This window comes from Bos indicus x Bos taurus, chromosome 6 (assembly GCF_003369695.1).
Source record: "Bos indicus x Bos taurus breed Angus x Brahman F1 hybrid chromosome 6, Bos_hybrid_MaternalHap_v2.0, whole genome shotgun sequence".
Taxonomy (NCBI): Eukaryota; Metazoa; Chordata; class Mammalia; order Artiodactyla; family Bovidae; genus Bos; species Bos indicus x Bos taurus.
The window spans coordinates 90,474,377-90,491,307 of NC_040081.1; the positions used below are offsets into that span (position 1 = coordinate 90,474,377).

General features: G+C 38.5%; 1 protein-coding gene across 5 annotated transcripts in view; it reads left to right on the forward strand.

Moving 5' to 3' along the window:
- ART3 (ADP-ribosyltransferase 3) overlaps positions 1-16,931 on the forward strand; it is a 141,450-nt gene that overhangs the window by 50,461 nt on the left and 74,058 nt on the right. The window contains exon 1 of one of the 5 annotated variants that reach the window (XM_027544787.1): positions 1,125-1,304. The exons of the other annotated variants lie outside the window; for them this stretch is intronic. The gene's annotated coding sequence lies outside the window, so the exon portion shown is untranslated. Of the gene's footprint in view, positions 1-1,124; positions 1,305-16,931 lie in introns of those variants that run through there. 5 annotated transcript variants of the gene reach the window in all.

Genomic DNA, 16,931 nt, shown 5'->3' on the forward strand with positions numbered 1-16,931 from the left:
TCTGTGTCTATTTGTGCTGGTCAGACACAGGCTACCTGTATCTTGTTCCTGGAGTTGGATGGCTTCCCATTATCTTAATTAGATTTATTGCAAAGGAAAGGGTTTCCTGGAACAGCTAAGCTGCAGGTGATTTATTAAACTGTAACTCTTTCATTTTCTTGGAAATAAGTTAAGATTTCAATCTACCATTCTTCTGAAAAGGAAATTTAATGTTTTACCTTTGAGGAAGGAAGAGTTATGAAATAACAACCATTATTCACTTTTTTCAACCTGTTTGTTTTATGTAGAACCAAATTTACTTGCCTTGAAATGTTACTTTTTGCCAAGTTGATTTTATTAAAGTATAGTTACTGCTACTGCTACTGCTAAGTCACTTCAGTCGTGTCCGACTCTGTGTGACCCCATAGATGGCAGCCCACCAGGCTCCCCCGTCCCTGGGATTCTCCAGGCAAGAACACTGGAGTGGGTTGCCATTTCCTTCTCCAATGCATGAAAGTGAAAAGTGAAAGTGAAGTTGCTCAGTCATGTCCGACCCTCAGCGACCCCATGGATTGCAGCCTACCAGGCTCCTCCATCCATGGGATTTTCCAGGCAGGAGTACTGGAGTGGGGTGCCATTGCCTTCTCCAAAGTTTAGTTAAGTGTCAGATAATTCAGAAGGAAACAAAGAACATGGGTTTGAAAGTGAATTGCTTTCCTTTAGTATTTTAGGTATGATTTTAAGACCTCATATGTTGAAATTTAGAAGACAGAGAAATTCTGTTATCTCACTGAACAGATTATCAACCCTCTTTTCCATGTCCTCTGTACTCCTCACAGAATGTTTGCTGCTATTTGAGCCAGGACCAGTGGGTTGTATAAAGCAGCTTCAGCATCGCCATAAACTTCAAAGAAATCATTTTTCTCACAACAAAGGCATCTCTATTCATGGCCTTAAATTGGCCGCCTGGAAAATGACTGCAATCTACAACTGCCAGGTCAATGTGGACGTTCATGTTAATTTTCCAAGTTGGAAAACAACATGCTTATTGTTAGGGGATAGAAACATGTGAGAGATTAGCGATGAGCAACTTTACAAACAACTAACTGAAAGAAGCTTGATTCAATAAGAGGAAGAAAAATTGTGCAGTAGTCTCCCTTATTATCATTAGTTCAGGTTTTCTGCTACTCAGAAAAGCTGAAGGAGAGGAAAGAACAGATCTGGCAGATATTATTTCAGAGCTAGTTGGAAAGAGTGTGCACGAAAAGATCTTGCCTGGAGAAATGAGTCCTGCATGTGAATGTTAGAGGAGCTATGTATGTAAGGTATGAAGTTGCACTGCATTTGTTTGTGTTGTTTAGAAATAGGATATCTAAAATGGTGATTTGTAGGAAGTATTTCAGTACACATGGCTTGCCAATTTAAACTTTAAATGTAATGTTTTAAATAGGAGATAAAATGAGGAATGTGAAAAAAGAATTGGAAGGACCTTTTTTAGTGCAGATATTTTATTTCTTATATTATCTTGATACTTAGAATAAATGAATGTCTTGGAGTCAAAACAAGAACAACACTTAAAAATATTTAGATAGGCTGTGTATTGTCTGTATTTTATAGATTATGCTGAATGCTATTTCCCTTTTTAATAAAAACCCAACAAAAGTAATCTAGCTTACTTTCCATGCTTCTTGCTTCTGTAGTCTTTTAATATGTGGGTAGGTGAGCAGTAAGAGGTGTGGTGAGGGAAACAGCTCGCTCCTCAGCTCTGGCCTCCTCCCTCTCAACCTCGCACCCGTGCCAGCTGGAGGTAGCGGGGCGGTGATGGAGACCGTGTAATTGTCGTCACTTGTCGGGTGCCTGCCACGTGCCAGGTGTCGCACCTAGTGTCTCACTAGTCCTTGCAGTAATTCTGTAAGAGCACCAGTGTCTTCTTTTTAAAGGTAGTTTAGAAGAGTTACATCCCACAAATTATGTAACTCTTCCTAGTCATTTAACACATTTAATAAGTACTAGAGTCAAGGGACAGCAGCAGTGCAAAAGCCTACTCGAATTCTTTCTTCTGTGATGAAACAGGGAAGTGAAAGGCAACCTCTGAGGTTTGACTGTGTAACTCCAGATCCAGACCTCCCTAGACAATAGAAAGTTCAAGAGTATTGGAGTAGAGGACTAAGTATGGAACAATTCAGGATATAAATAGAATCTGAGGTTTCTGGTGAGAGAAATCAGGAAACCTTGAGAAAGTCTAGAACCCCATTTAATTTATATTTCATTGAATACCAGGAGAATGATTATTGTGACTTCTTAAAACTTAACCTTTGTTAGTAATGTTTTTACTCTTATTTTCCCATCATGACTAGTAGTAGTAACCATTAGAAAACTTGGCTTATTCCAAGAAAAGAGAAAAAGGGAAGAAGCCTGTATTCTTTTTTTAATTAATTAATTATTTTTAATTGGAGACTAATTGCTTTACAGTATTGTGGTGGCTTTTGCCATACATTGACATGAATCAACCACGGGTGTACATGTGTCCCCTATCCCAAACCCCACTCCCCCCCTCCCTCCCCATCCCGTCCCTCTGGGCTGTCCCAGTGCATCAGCTTTGAGTGCCCTGTTTCATGCATCAAACTTGGACTGGTGATCTGTTTCACATATGGTAATATACATGTTTCAGTGCTGTTCTCTCAAATCATGCCACCCTCACCTTCTCCCACGGAGTCCAAAAGTCTGTTCTTTATATCTGTGTCTCTTTTGCTGTCTCACATATAGGGCTGTTGTTACAATCTTTCTAAATTCCATATATATATGAGTTAATATACTGTATTGGTGTTTTTCTTTCTGGCTTACTTCACTCTCTATAATAGGCTCCAGTTTCATCCACCTCAATAGAACTGATTCAAATGTGTTCTTATTAATAGCTGGGTAATATTCCATTATGTATAAATACCACAACTTTCTTATCCATTCGTCTGCCAATAGGCATCTAGGTTGCTTCCATTTCATAGCTATTGTTAACAGTGCTGTGATGAACACTGGGGTACACGTGTCTCTTTCAGTTCTGATTTCCTCAGTGTGTATGCCCAGCAGTGGGATTGCTGGGTCGTGTGGCCGTTCTATTTTCAGTTTTTTAAGGAATCTCCACACTGTTCTCCATAGTGGCTGTACTAGTTTGCATTCCTACCAACAGGGTAAGAGGATTCCCTTTTCTCCACACCCTCTCCAGCATTTATTGTTTATAGACTTTTTGATAGCAGCCATTCTGACAGTTGTGAGATGTTACCTCATTGTGGTTTTGCTTTGCATTTGTCTGATAATGAGTGATGTTGAGATTTTTTTCATGTTTGTTATCCATCTGTATGTCTTCTTTGGAGAAATGTCTGTTTAGTTCTTTGGCCCATATTTGATTGGGTCATTTATTTTTCTGGTATTGAGCTGCATGAACTGTTTGTATATTTTTGAGACTAATTCTTTGTCGGTTGCTTCATTTGCTATTATTTTCTCCCACCCTGAAGGCTGTCTTTTCACCTTGCTTATAGTTTCCTTTGTTATGCAAAAGCTTTTAAGTTTAATTATGTCCCATTTGTTTATTTTTGCTTTTATTTCCATTACTCTGGGAGGTGGATCATAGAGGATCATGCTGTGATTTATGTCAGAGAGTATTTTGCCTATGTTTTCCTCTAGGAGTTTTATAGTTTCTGGTCTTACATTTAGGGCTTTAATCCATTTTATTTATATATATGGTGTTAGAAAGTATTCTAGTTTCATTCTTTAATAGGTGGTTGATGAGTTTTCCCAGCACCACTTGTTAAAGAGATTGTCTTTTCTCCATTATATATTTTGTCAACGATAAGGTGTCCATGGAGAAGGCAATGGCAACCCACCCCAGTACTCTTGCCTGGAAAATCCCATGGATGGAGGAGCCTGGTGCACTGCAGTCCATGGGGTCGCGAAGAGTCAGACACAACTGAGCGACTTCAGTTTCACTTTTCACTTTCATTCATTGGAGAAGGAAATGGCAACCCACTCCAGTGTTCTTGCCTGGAGAATCCCAGGGACGGGAGCCTGGTGGGCTGCCGTCTATGGGGTCGCACAGAGTCGGACCTCTGGGCTTTCTGTTTTGTTCCATTGATCTATATTTCTGTCTTTGTGCCAGTACCATACTGTGTTGATGACTATAGCTTTGTAGTAGAGCCTGAAGTCAGGCAGGTTGATTCCTCCAGTTCCATTCTTCTTTCTCAAGATTGCTTTGGCTATTCAAAGTTTTTTGTATTTCCATAAAAATTGTGAAATTATTTGTTCTAGTTCTGTGAAAAATACCATTGGTAGCTTGATAGGGATTGCACTGAATCTATAGATTGCTTTGGGTAGTATACTCATTTTCACTAAGTTGATTCTTCTGATCCATGAACATGGTATATTTCTCCATCTATTTGTATCATTTTTATTTCTTTCACCAGTGTTTTATAGTTTTCTATATATAGGTCTTTTGTTTCTTTAGGTAGATTTATTCCTAATTATTTTATTCTTTTCGTTGCAATGGTGAATGGGATTGTTTCCTTCATTTCTCTTTATATTTTCTCATTGTTGGTGTACAGGAAGGCAAGGGATTCCTCTGTATTAATTTTATATCCTGAAAGTTTACTATAAGTATTCACTGATTAGCTCTAGTAATTTTCTGGTGGTGTCTTTAGGGTTTTCTATATAGAGGATCATATCATCTGCAAACAGTGATAGTTTTATTTCTTTTCAAATCTGGATTCCTTTTATTTCTTTTTCTTCTCTGATTGCTCTGGCTAAAACTTCCAAAACTTTGTTGAATAGTAGTGGTGAGAGTGGGCATCCTTGTCTTGTTCCTGACTTTAGGGGAAATGCTTTCAGTTTTTCACCATTGAGGATAATGTTTGCTGTGGGTTTATCATTTATAGCTTTTATTATGTTGAGGTATGTTCCTTCTATGCCTGCTTTCTGGAGAGTTTTTATCATAAATGGATGTTGAATTTTGTCAAAGGCTTTCTCTGCATCTATTGAGGTAATCGTATGGTTTTATCCTTCAATTTGTTGATGTGGTATATCCCATTGATTGATTTGCAAATACGAATCCTTGCATCCCTGGGATAAAGCCCACTTGGTCATGATGTATGATCTTTTTAATATGTTGTTGGATTCTGTTTACTAGAATTTTGTTGAGGATTTTTGCATCTGTGTTCATCAGTGATATTGGCCTGTAATTTTCTTTTTTTGTGGCATCTTTGTCTGGTTTTGGTATTAGGGTGATCGTGGGCTCATAGAATGAGTTTGGCAGTTTACTTTCCTTTGCAATTTTCTGGAAGAGTTTGAATAGAATAGGTGTTAGCTTCTCTAAATTTTTGGTAGAATTCAGCCGTGAAGCCATCTGGTCCTGGGCTTTTGTTTGTTGGAAGATTTTTGATTATAGTTTCAATTTCTGTACTTGTGATGGGTCTGTTAAGATTTTCTGTTGCTTCCTGGTTCAGTTTTGTAAGGTTATGCTCTTCTAAGAATTCATTCATTTCTTCCAACTTGTCCATTTTATTGGCATATAGTTGCTGATAGTGGAGAAGGCAATGGCACCCCACTCCAGTTCTCTTGCCTGGAAAATCCCATGGACGGAGGAGCCTGGAAGGCTGCAGTCCATGGCGTCACTAAGAGTCAGACATGACTGAACGACTTCACTTTCACTTTTCAGTTTCATGCATTGGAGAAGGAAATGGCAACCCACTCCAGTGTTCTTGCCTGAAGAATCCCAGGGACAGAGGAACCTGGTGGGCTGCCGTCTATGGGGTCACACAAAGTCGGACACGACTGAAGTGACTTAGCAGCAGTTGCTGATAGTAGTCTCTTATGATCCTTTGTATTTCTGTATTGTCTGTTTTGATTTCTCCATTTTCATTTCTAATTTTGTTGGATTTTTTTCCCCATTTTTTCTTGATGAGTCTGGCTAATGGTTTGTTTCTTTTATTTATCTTCTCAAAGAACCAGCTTTTAGTTTTGTTGATATATGCTATGGTCTCCTTTGTTTCTTTTTCATTTATTTCTGCCTAATTTTTATGATTTTTTTCCTTCTACTAACCCTGGGGTTCTTCATTTCTTCTTTTTCTAGTTGCTTTAGGTGTAAAGTTAGGTTATTTATTTGATTTTTCTCTTGTTTCTTGAGGTAAGCTTGTAATGCTGTAAACCTTCCTCTTAGCATTGCTTTTTAGTGAATCCCATAGGTTTTGGGTTGTCATGTTTTCATTTTCATTTGTTTCTAGGCATATTTTGATTTCCTTTTTGATTTCTTTCATGCTTTGTTGGTTATTCAGAAGCGTGTTATTTAGCCTCCATATATTTGTATTTTTAATAGTTTTTTTCCTGTAGTTGACATCTAATCTTACCGCATTGTGATCAGAAAAGATGCTTGAAATGATTTCAGTTTTTTTTAATTTACTAAGGCTAGATTTATGGCCCAGGATGTGATCTATCCTGGAAAATGTTCTGTGTGCACTTGTGAAATTCATTGTTTTGGGGTGAAATGTCCTATGGATATCAGTTAGGTCTAACTGGGCCATTGTATCATTTAAAGTTTGTGTTTCCTTGCTAATTTTCTATTTGGTTGATCTATCCATAGGTATGAGTGGGGTATTAAAGTCTCCCACTATTATTGTGTTACTGTTAATTTCCCCTTTCATACTGTTTGCATTTGCCTTACATAGTGAGGTGCTCCTATGTTGGGTGCATATTTATTTATAATTGTTATGTATTCTTCTTGGATTGATCCTTTGATCATTAAGTAGTGTCCTTCTTTGTCTCTTTTCTTGGCCTTTATTTCAAAGTATTTTATCTGAAAAGAGTATTGCTATTCCTGCTTTATTTTGGTCTCCATTTGCATGAAATATCTTTTTCCATCCCTTCATTTTCAGTCTATATGTGTCCCTTGGTTTGAGGTAGGTCTCTTGTAGACAGCATATATAGGGGTCTTGTTTTTGTATCCATTCAGTCTGTCTTTGTCTTTTGGTTGGGACATTCAACCCATTTACATTTAAGGTAATTATTGATAAGTATGATCCCGTTGCCATTTACTTTGTTGTTTTGGGTTCAAGTTTATAAACCTTTTATGTGTTCCCTGTCTAGAGATGATCCTTTAGCATTTGTTAAAGAGCTGGTTTGGTGGTGCTGAATTCTCTCAGGTTTTGCTTGTCTGTAAAGCTTTTGATTTCTCCTTCATATTTGAATGAGATCCTTGCTGGGTATAGTAATCTGGGTTGTAGCTTTTTCTGTTTCATCACTTTAAGTATGTCCTGCCATTCCCTTCTGGCCTGAAGAGTTTCTTGAAAGATCAGCTATTATCCTTATGGGGATCCCCTTGTGTGTTACTTGTTGCTTTTCCCTTTCTGCTTTTCATATTTGCTCTTTGTGTTTGATCTTTGTTAGTTTTATTAATATGTGTCTTGGGGTGTTTCACCTTGGGTTTATCCTGTTTGGGACTCTCTGGGTTTCTTGGACTGGGATGGCTATTTCCTTCCCCCATTTTAAAGAAGTTTTCATCTGTTATCTCCTCAAGTATTTTTTCATGCCCTTTCTTTTTGTCTTCTTCTTCTGGGACCCCTATGATTTGAATGTTGGGGCATTTAACATTGTCCCAGAGGTCTTTGAGGTTGTCCTCATTTCTTTTAATTCTTTTTTCTTTCTTCCTCTCTGCTTCATTTATTTCCAGCATTCTATCTTCCACCTCACTTATCTTCCTCCCTCGGTTATTCTATTGTTGGCTCCCTCCAGAGTGCTTTTGATCTCAGTTATTGTATTATTTGTTATTGATTGACTTCTTTATTTCTTCTAGGTCCTTGTTAAACATTTCTTGCATCTTCTCAATCCTTGTCTCTAATCTATTTATCTGTAACTCCATTTTGTTTTCAAGATTTTGCATCATCTTTACTATCATTATTCTGAATTCTTTTTCAGGTAGACTCCCTATCTCCTCCTCTTTTGTTTGGTTTGGTGGGCATTTATCATGTTCCTTTACCTGCTGAAAATTTCTCTGCCTTTTCATTTTGTTTAGATTGCTCTGTTTGGGGTGCCCTTTCTGTAAGCTGGAAGTTTGTGGTTCCTCCTTATCGTGGAGCCTGCTCTCTGTGGGTGGGGTTGGACGAGTGGCTTGTCAAGGTTTCCTGGTTAGGGGAGCTTGCGTTGGTGTTCTGGTGGGTGGAGCTGGATCTCTTCTCTCTGGAGTGCAATGAAGTGTCCAGTAGTGAGTTTTGGGTGTCTGTGGGTTTGGTATGGCTTTGGGCAGCCTGTCTTTTAATGCTCAGGGCTGTGTTCCTGCTTTACTAGAGAATTAGTGTGGTATGTCTTGCTCTGGAACTTGTTGGCTCTTGGGTGGAGGTTGGTTTCAGGTTGGGTGGAGGATTTTGGATGAGCTCTTGTCTATTAATGTTCCCTGGAGTTCCCAGGAGTTCTCTGATGTTTTCAAGTTTTGGAGTTACGCTTCCTGCTTCTGAGAAGTCTGTATTCTTTTTTACAATTAGCTGATATGGACAGAAACTCTGGTTGGAGACAATAGTCGATGTCAGTGCACTAGGCAGCCAGCAGTCCCTGTCCCTGGGAATTTGTACCATATGAAGACCTTACAGCCTTCTGGGAAAAACAGGGAAGGATGGAATAGGGCAAGGAAACTATTTTATGACACTGGTACTATTACATCCCTGCTCTCTTGTTCCCATCCCTCCATTCCACTAACAGTTTTTTTCTAGCCTACATTCTTAACCCTTTCTAGAGTACTAGTTAGTACCTCCCCTCATCCCACGTCCCTTCTGGAATCTCTAAGTCTGAATTTACATATTTGGGAGAATACCAAGGATCAGCCCAGCTAGTAGATGGAGCTCTGTAAGAGTTAAACTAGTGGAGGCACTAGTAAGTTTAACTTATACCTGTGGCATCTTCTCAAAATCTGAGGAATGTGTAGAGTCCAGGCCTGAGTCTGGATAGCCTCAGAAGAGAAGCATGTGAACATATTGCCAAACCTGAGGGCTCCAGAAATGTCTTAAATTGCCAGAAGTCCAAGAATTAGGGAAAGGGAAAAGAGAAGCAGTTTTAGAGTAAAAGGGGAGTGGTCCTGGGAATTGCCAAGAGCCAGCATTGTTGTTTAGTAGTGGTAGAGTAAAGAGAAATCCCATGGACAGAGGAGCCTGGTGGGCTACAGTCCTTGGGGTCGCAAGAGTCAGTCCTGACTGAGCAACTAAATCAGCACCACCAAGGGTGTGCTGGATGTATTCAGATAGACCAGGAAAGAGGCAGAGTTCCTGTTGCCCATCATGTTGGGGACAGAGTGAATAAGGGAAAGAGATGTATTCCTGACATTTCTAATTGAGACCTATAATACATTTCTCCCTAGAAAAATGATATATATTAGGTTAGTTAGGTTTATAAGGTAGCCTGCTAAAGTAGAGTTACCTCTTAATGAACTTGAAATACAGGCTCTGTCATGAAGAAAATCATCTTGGTGGAAAATAATGGGTCTTCAGATGAATTAGGTTCCGTAGATAAGTGGGGAACTACCTGCAAATTAGAATTAAAGAAAAGTTACCCAGACTTTGGGATGTTATCATGACTTATAGATATTGATTTAAAAAGATAATTTACTTTTAATTTTTAAAAAGTTAAATAATAGTGATACTTGTGAAGCATGCTTATCAGTTATTTTATAGAATGTTTCTCAGTTTTGGCTTGTCTTCTATTTTCTCATAACTGGAATGAAGTTATGCATTTTTGGCAAGAAAACAAACAAATGCTATTATGTCCTGTTTAGTGTATCATATCAAGGAGCTTATATTGTTGATATGTTTTATGACTAGTAAAGAGTCATAAACATAAGACTTTTACTACTAGTAAAGTAGTGATATTTACTTTGATCATGGGTTAAGTTTGTGTCTGCAAGGAGAAGCTGTCCCATTTGGAAACTAAGTAGAAATAACTGACTTAGTATGGGTCCTGGACAGGATCTTAGAAAAAGAATATTAGTGGAAGAATTGGTGGAATTTAAAATCTGTCATTTTGTTAACAAAATTGTACCAATGTCTGTTTCCTGTTCTTGAAAATTCTGGTATGGTAATATAAGATGTTAGCATTAGGGGAAGGGAAGTGATGAGATAAGGATACCTTTCCTTATCCTTATCCTAAGAATATTTTTGCAACTTTCTATAAGTCTAAAATTAACTCCAAAAGTTAAAAATAGTGATATCTAATATTTACATGGTGCCTACTGTGCACCAGACTCTATCTTTTAGCTCATTAATTCTTCTCAACCCAGTGAGGGGAACTATTATTATCACCATTTGACAAGTGATGAAATTGGATACAGAGAAGTAAGAAACACATCCAGTGTCACATGGTTAGTAAGTGATCACATAGCTAGGTGGTGGATGAGATGGGATTTGAACTGAGGTATTCTGGATCCAGAAATCCATTGTGTAATATACTAGCTTTCATTGTGGTATATATGCATGTGTATATATACACACGTGGTTTAAAAATAATTCAAACATGCAAAAAAAAGGCCACAGTATCTTCCCCTGAGGCAGTCTCTGCTGCTAAGGGTTTTTTTGTTAGTTTTAAACCTTCAGAAAAGAGTTTCTTCTTAAACAGTGATAACAGCCCATTTTGGTTTTTATCCATAATATTCAAAGCTGTTCTGTGGCAGTGTTCTTTTCTCTCTTCAGAAGCTTCTTGTGGTATGCTGACAATTATGGATAACAGCTGTGTTGGAAACTTAGGGAATCCCTTCTGAGATAGTTGGACAGGACACCTTTATGAACAGGATGCTAATTGCTCATAAGAACAAGGTACATTCTGTACCATAAGATTAAGTAGAACCAAATTTCATTTAGAATTTAGCCAAGAGCTTCTGCTGTGGCTCTCATGAATGCTTTAATTAGTATAAATGCCTTTTCGTCTTAGAGTTGAGATTATTTATATTTTAAAAACCCCAACTTGTAATAACAATGGCGTTGTTTGTATTCTGTTTTTTTAGTTGAAGGATTAAAATTACAGAATGTTGTGGTTTTCTGTCATACATCAACAAGAATCAGCCATAGGTACACCCATGTCCCCTCCCTCCCGAACCTCCCTCCCATCCCACCCTTCTAGATTGTCACAGAGCCCCTGTTTGAGTTTCCTGCTGCTGCTAAGTCGCTTCAGTCGTGTCCGACTCTGTGCGACCCCATAAACGGCAGCCCACCAGGCTCCCCCGTCCCTGGGATTCTCCAGGCAAGAACACTGGAGTGGGTTGCCATTTCCTTCCTGAGTCATACAACAAATTCCCATTCGCTATCTATTTTACATATGGTATTGTAAATTTCTGTTTGTTTTCTTAAAAAAGAAAGATTATGACATGTGGAGTACTGTAGATAGGACCTTTAATGAATTAATTACTTGAGTCTGGTTACCAGATAAGGTAGAGACTGAACTAGAGCTTCCTGTAACTGCTAGAGGTGGAGGTTTCCACAGGAACATACTGCTTTGAAGAAAAGATTTTATCTTTGAGTGAAATTGAAAGTTGGTAAAATATATATGTTAATACTTACAGTTTCACTGAGTTTCATTATTCTAAGAATTAATCATTGCTGATGTGTATGTTTAAAGAAATTCATTTCTGTCTTTCACCCTGGGCCAAGAGAAACTATTTAAAAGGTGAAAAAAGAGAGTAGGAATTTTCTGCCTATTAATATACACACACAAATGCAGCAGGCACATAGTCTTTGCTGCAGAAGTAACTTTCCCCCTATGTTTTGAATTAAAATTTGTAAACAGCACAATAGTGACTTTTTCCTGTTAGCTTTGTGCTCATGGTGCAAGGAAAGAACCTCATAGCAGATATTTGCTTTGGAAAGTCCAAAGTTCTTTTAATTTTTGAACTATCTTCCCTTCTCTTTCTCTTGCTTTTATTTCAGAATTTGTTCATCTCTCCATCTTTCTCATCCTTTTTAATTGATTGTAATATGGAATTGAATTTTTTAAAATATTTGTAAAATTTGTTTTGAAAAAGTTACTTCTTGAAAAAAGACATTTCTTGATTTTAAATTTAAAGATTGTGAGTTGCACCTTTCTTGTTTCTCTAAAAACTTAGTATTAAGTGGCTTTTTGCTTATATTCTCAATTGTTCTCAATTGACTTTTTTCCCCTTTTAGGGAAAAAGAAATGTCTTTTATTTGCCACTCAGTATGCTCCTTACATATTCAGGGCATTCCAGATTGTGTGGATAACTTAACTACTCAGTGACTGTGGCAATTTAGAGAAATAGATTAGTGTGAAGTTCAGTAGCATTAAGGGCAGAGGGATATACTTAAGAAAATAAACAAGTAAACTATATAAATACGAAGTGGAGAACTACTGTGTTTGTGCATGTCTGACAGAGAGGGATGAGGGACGCAGAATAAACTGATAGCTAAATATGAGTTAAGTGTGTATCACTAACATTTATAAAATTAGCAAAAGGATTGTTGATGGCACATTGGTTAGGAAATCAGAACCTACTTTCCTATAGATGTTAAAATGATGGTGGTGATTGTTAAATTTGAGAGGTTTTATCTGGGAAAAGAACCTTGTCTGACTTATCTTTTATATCCTATTTATTTCCCTTGCATAAAGTGTATGTATGAGAATAAGTCGAGATTTGAAGTATAAGACATAATGATTTGGTATTTGTATACATTGCAAAATGATCACCAAAATAAGTCTAGTAAATATCGCCATAATATATCGTTTTTTTTCCTTGCAATGAAAACTTTTAAGATATACTCTTGTTCATTCCCTAAGTTGTGTCCAACTCTTTGCGACCCCATGGACTGCAGGCATGCCAGGCTTCCCCATCCTTCACTATCTCCCAGAGTTTGCTCAAATTCATGTCCTTTGAGTCAGTGATGCCATCCAACCATCTCACCCTCTGTCGTCCCCTTCTCCACGTGCCCTCAATCTTTTCCAGCATCAGGGTCTTTACCAATGAATCAGTTCTTCGTATCAGGTGGCCAAAGTATTGGAGCTTCCACTTCAGTCCTTCCAATAAATATTCAGGGTTGATTTCCTTTAGGATTGACTAGTTTTATCTCCTTGCTGTCTGAGGGACTGTCAAGAGCCTTCTCCAGCACCACAGTTTGAAAGCATCAATTCTTCAGCTTTCAGGCTTCTTTATGGTCCAGCTCTCACATCAATACATGACTACTGGAAAACCCATAGCTTTGACTATATGGACCTTGGTCGGCAAAGTGATGTCTTTGCTTTTTAATACATTGTCTTGATTTGTTATAGCTTTCCTTCCAAGAAGCAAGCGTCTTAATTTCATGACTGCAGTCACTACAGTGATTTTGGAGCCCAAGAAAATAAAATGTGTCACTTTCCATTTTTTCCCCATTTATTTGCCGTGAAGTGATGAGACTGGGTGTCATGATCTTTGTTTTTTAATGTTGAGTTTCAAGTTAGCTTTTTCATCTCTTTTCGCCCTCATGATGGGCTCTTTAGTTCCTTTTCACTTTCTGCCATTAGAGTGGTATCATCTGTGTATCTGAGGTTGTTGATGTTTCTCCCAGCAATCTTGATTCCAGCTTGTGAGTCATCCAGCCTGGCATTTTGCATGATGTACTCTGCATATACACCATGTATGTATACATCATACATATGTATACATATACCCTGTTAAATAAGCGGGGTGACAATATATAGCCTTGACATATTCCTTTCTCAGTTTTGAACCAGTCCATTGTTCTATGTCTGGTTCTGACTGTTGCTTCTTGACCTGTGTACAAGTTACTCAGGAGGAGGTAGTGTGGCTTGTTATTCCCATCTTGTTAAGAATTTTTCAGTTTGTTGTGGTCTACAGGGTCAAAGGCTTTGGTGTAGTCAATGAAGCTGAAGTAGATGTTTTTCTGGAATTCTCTTACTTTTTCTGTGATCCAGTGGATGTCAGCAATTTGATCTCTGGTTCCTCTGCCTTTTCTAAATCCAGCTTGTGCATATGGAAGTTCTTGGTTCATGTACTATTGAATCCTAGCTTGAAGATTTTGAGCAGTTACATTGCTAGCATGTGAAATTGTACAGTAGTTTGAACATTCTTTGGCATTGCCCTTCTTTAGGATTGGAATGAAACTTTTCCAGTCCTGTGGCCACTGCTGAGTTTTCCAAATTTGCTGGCATATTGAGTGCAGCACTTTCACAGCATCATCTTTTAGGATTTGAAATAGCTCAACTGGAATTCCATCACCTCCATTAGCTTTGTTTGTTCGTAGTGATGCTTCCTAAGGCCCACTTGACTTCACATTCCAGGATTTCTGTCTCTAGGTGAGTGATCATATCATCGTGGTTATCTGAGTCACTAAGACCTTTTTTGTACAGTTCTGTGTATTCTTGCCACCTCTTTTTAATATCTTCTGCTTCTGTTAGGTCCATATCATTTCTGTCCTTTATTGTGCCCATCGTTGCATGAAACATTCCATTGGTATGTGTAGTTTTCTTGAAGAGATCTCTAGTCTTTCCCATTCTATTGTTTTCCTCTATTTCTTTGCATTGATCACTGAGGAAGGCTTTTTTATATGTCCATGTTATTCTTTGGAACTCTGCATTCAAACGGGTATATCTTTCCTTTTCTCCTTTGTCTTTACCTTCTCTTCTTTTCTCAGCTATTTGTAGGGCCTCCTCAGACAACCATTTTGCCTTGTTTCATTTCTTTTTAGGGGGTATGGTTTTGGTTACCACATCCTGTACAATGTCACAATCCTCTGTCCATAGTTTTTCCAGGCACTCTATCAGATCTAGTCTCTTGAATCTATTTGTCACTTCCACTGTATAATCAATCATAAGGGATTTGATTTAGGGTCATAACTGAATGGTCTACTGGTTTCCCCTACTTTCTTCAATTTAAGTCTGAATTTGGCAACAAGGAGTTCATGATCTGAGCCATGGTCAGCTCCTGGTCTTGTTTTTGCTGACTCTATAGAGCTTTTCCATCTTCGGCGGCAAAGAATATAATCAGTCTGATTTCGGTATTGACCATCTGGTGTTGTCCGTGTGTAGAGTTGTCTCATGTGTTGTTGGAAAGGGTGTTTGCTATGACCAGTGTGTTCTTTTAGCAAAACTCTGTTAGCCTTTGTCATGCTTCCTTTTGTACTCCAAGTCCTAACTTTCCGGTTGCTCCAGGTATCTCTTGACTTCCTACTTTTGCATTCCAGTCCTCTATCATGAAAAGGACATCTTTTTTTTGGTGTTAGTTCTAGAAGGTGTTGGGAGTCTTCATAGAACCATTGTACTTCAGCTGCGTCAGCATTGGTGGTTGGGGCATAGACTTGGACTACTGTGATGTTGACTGGTTTGCCTTGGAAATAAACTGAAATCATACTGTTGTTTTTGAGATTGCACCAAAGTACTGCATTTTGGACTCTTTTGTTGACTGTGAGGACTACTCCATTTCTTAGATTCTAAGGGATTCTTGCCCACAGTAGTAGATATAATGGTCTTCTGAATTAAATTCACCTTTTCACTGATATCTCAAATGTCGATGTTCATTCTTGCCATCTCCTGCTTGACTTCATCCAGTTTACCTTGATTCATGGACCTAACATTCCAGGTTCCTATACAGTATTGTCAGTATTGGACTTTATTTTCACTACCAGACATGTCCACAACTGGCTGTTGGTTCTGTTTTGGCTCAACCTCTTCATTCTTTCTGGAGCTGTTTCTCTACTCTTCCCAAGTAGCATATTGGACACCTAGTGTCCTGGGGGCTCATCTTCCAGTGCCATATCTTTTTGCCTTTTCATACTGTTCATGGGGTTCTCAAGGAAAGAATACTGAGGTGGTTTGCCGTTTCCTTCTCCAGCAGGCTACATTTTGTCAGAACTCTCCAGCATGACCTGTCAGTCTTGCATGTCCATGTACGGTATGGCTCATAGTTTCATTGAGTTACATAACGCTGGGATCCATGGTATCATTTTGGTTAGTTTTCTGTCATTGTGGTTTTTGTTCTGGAGGCCATAGGACTGTAGTTCTTGCTTCTTCTGTCTGCCCTCTGATAAATGAGGATAAGAAGCTTGTGCAAGCTTCCTGATGAGAGGGACTGGCTGTGGGAAAAACTGGGTCTTACTCTGGTGGGCAGGGCCATGCTCAATAAGTCTTTAATCCAATTTTCTTTTTTTTTTAATTTTTTTTCCTTTTTAAAAATTATTATTATCATTTTTTACTTTACAATATTGTATTGGTTTTGCCATACATCAATATGCATTCACCATGGGTGTACACGTGTTCCCCATCCTGAACCCCTCTCCCTCCTCCCTCCCCATACCATCCCTCTGGGTCATCCCAGTGCACCAGCCTCAAGCTTCCTGTATCCTGCATCGAACCTGGACTGGCAATTCATTTCTTATATGATATTATACATGTTTTAATGCCATTCTTCCAAATCATCCCCCGCCTCCCTCTCCCACAGAGTCCAAAAGACTGTTCTGTACATCTGTGTCTCTTTTGCTGTCTCGCATACAGGGTTGTCGTTACCATCTTTCTAAATTCCATATATATGCGTTAGTATACTGTATTGGTGTTTTTCTTTCTGGCTTATTTCACTCTGCATAATAGGCTCCAGTTTCATCCACCTCATTAGAACTGATTCAAATGTATTCTTTTTAATGGCCGAGTAATACTCCATTGTGTACATGTACCACTGCTTTCTTATCCATTCATCTGCTGACGGACATCTAGGTTGCTTCCATGTCCTGGCTATTGTAAACAGTGCTGTGTTGAACACTGGGGTACATGTGTCTCTTTCAATTCTGGTTTCCTTGGTGTGTATGCCCAGCAGTGGGATTGCTGAGTCATATGGCAGTTCTATTTCCAGGTTTTGAAGCCATCTCCACACTGTTCTCCATAGTGGCTGTACTAGTTTGCATTCCCACCAACAGTGTAAGAGGGTTCCCTTTTCTCCACAT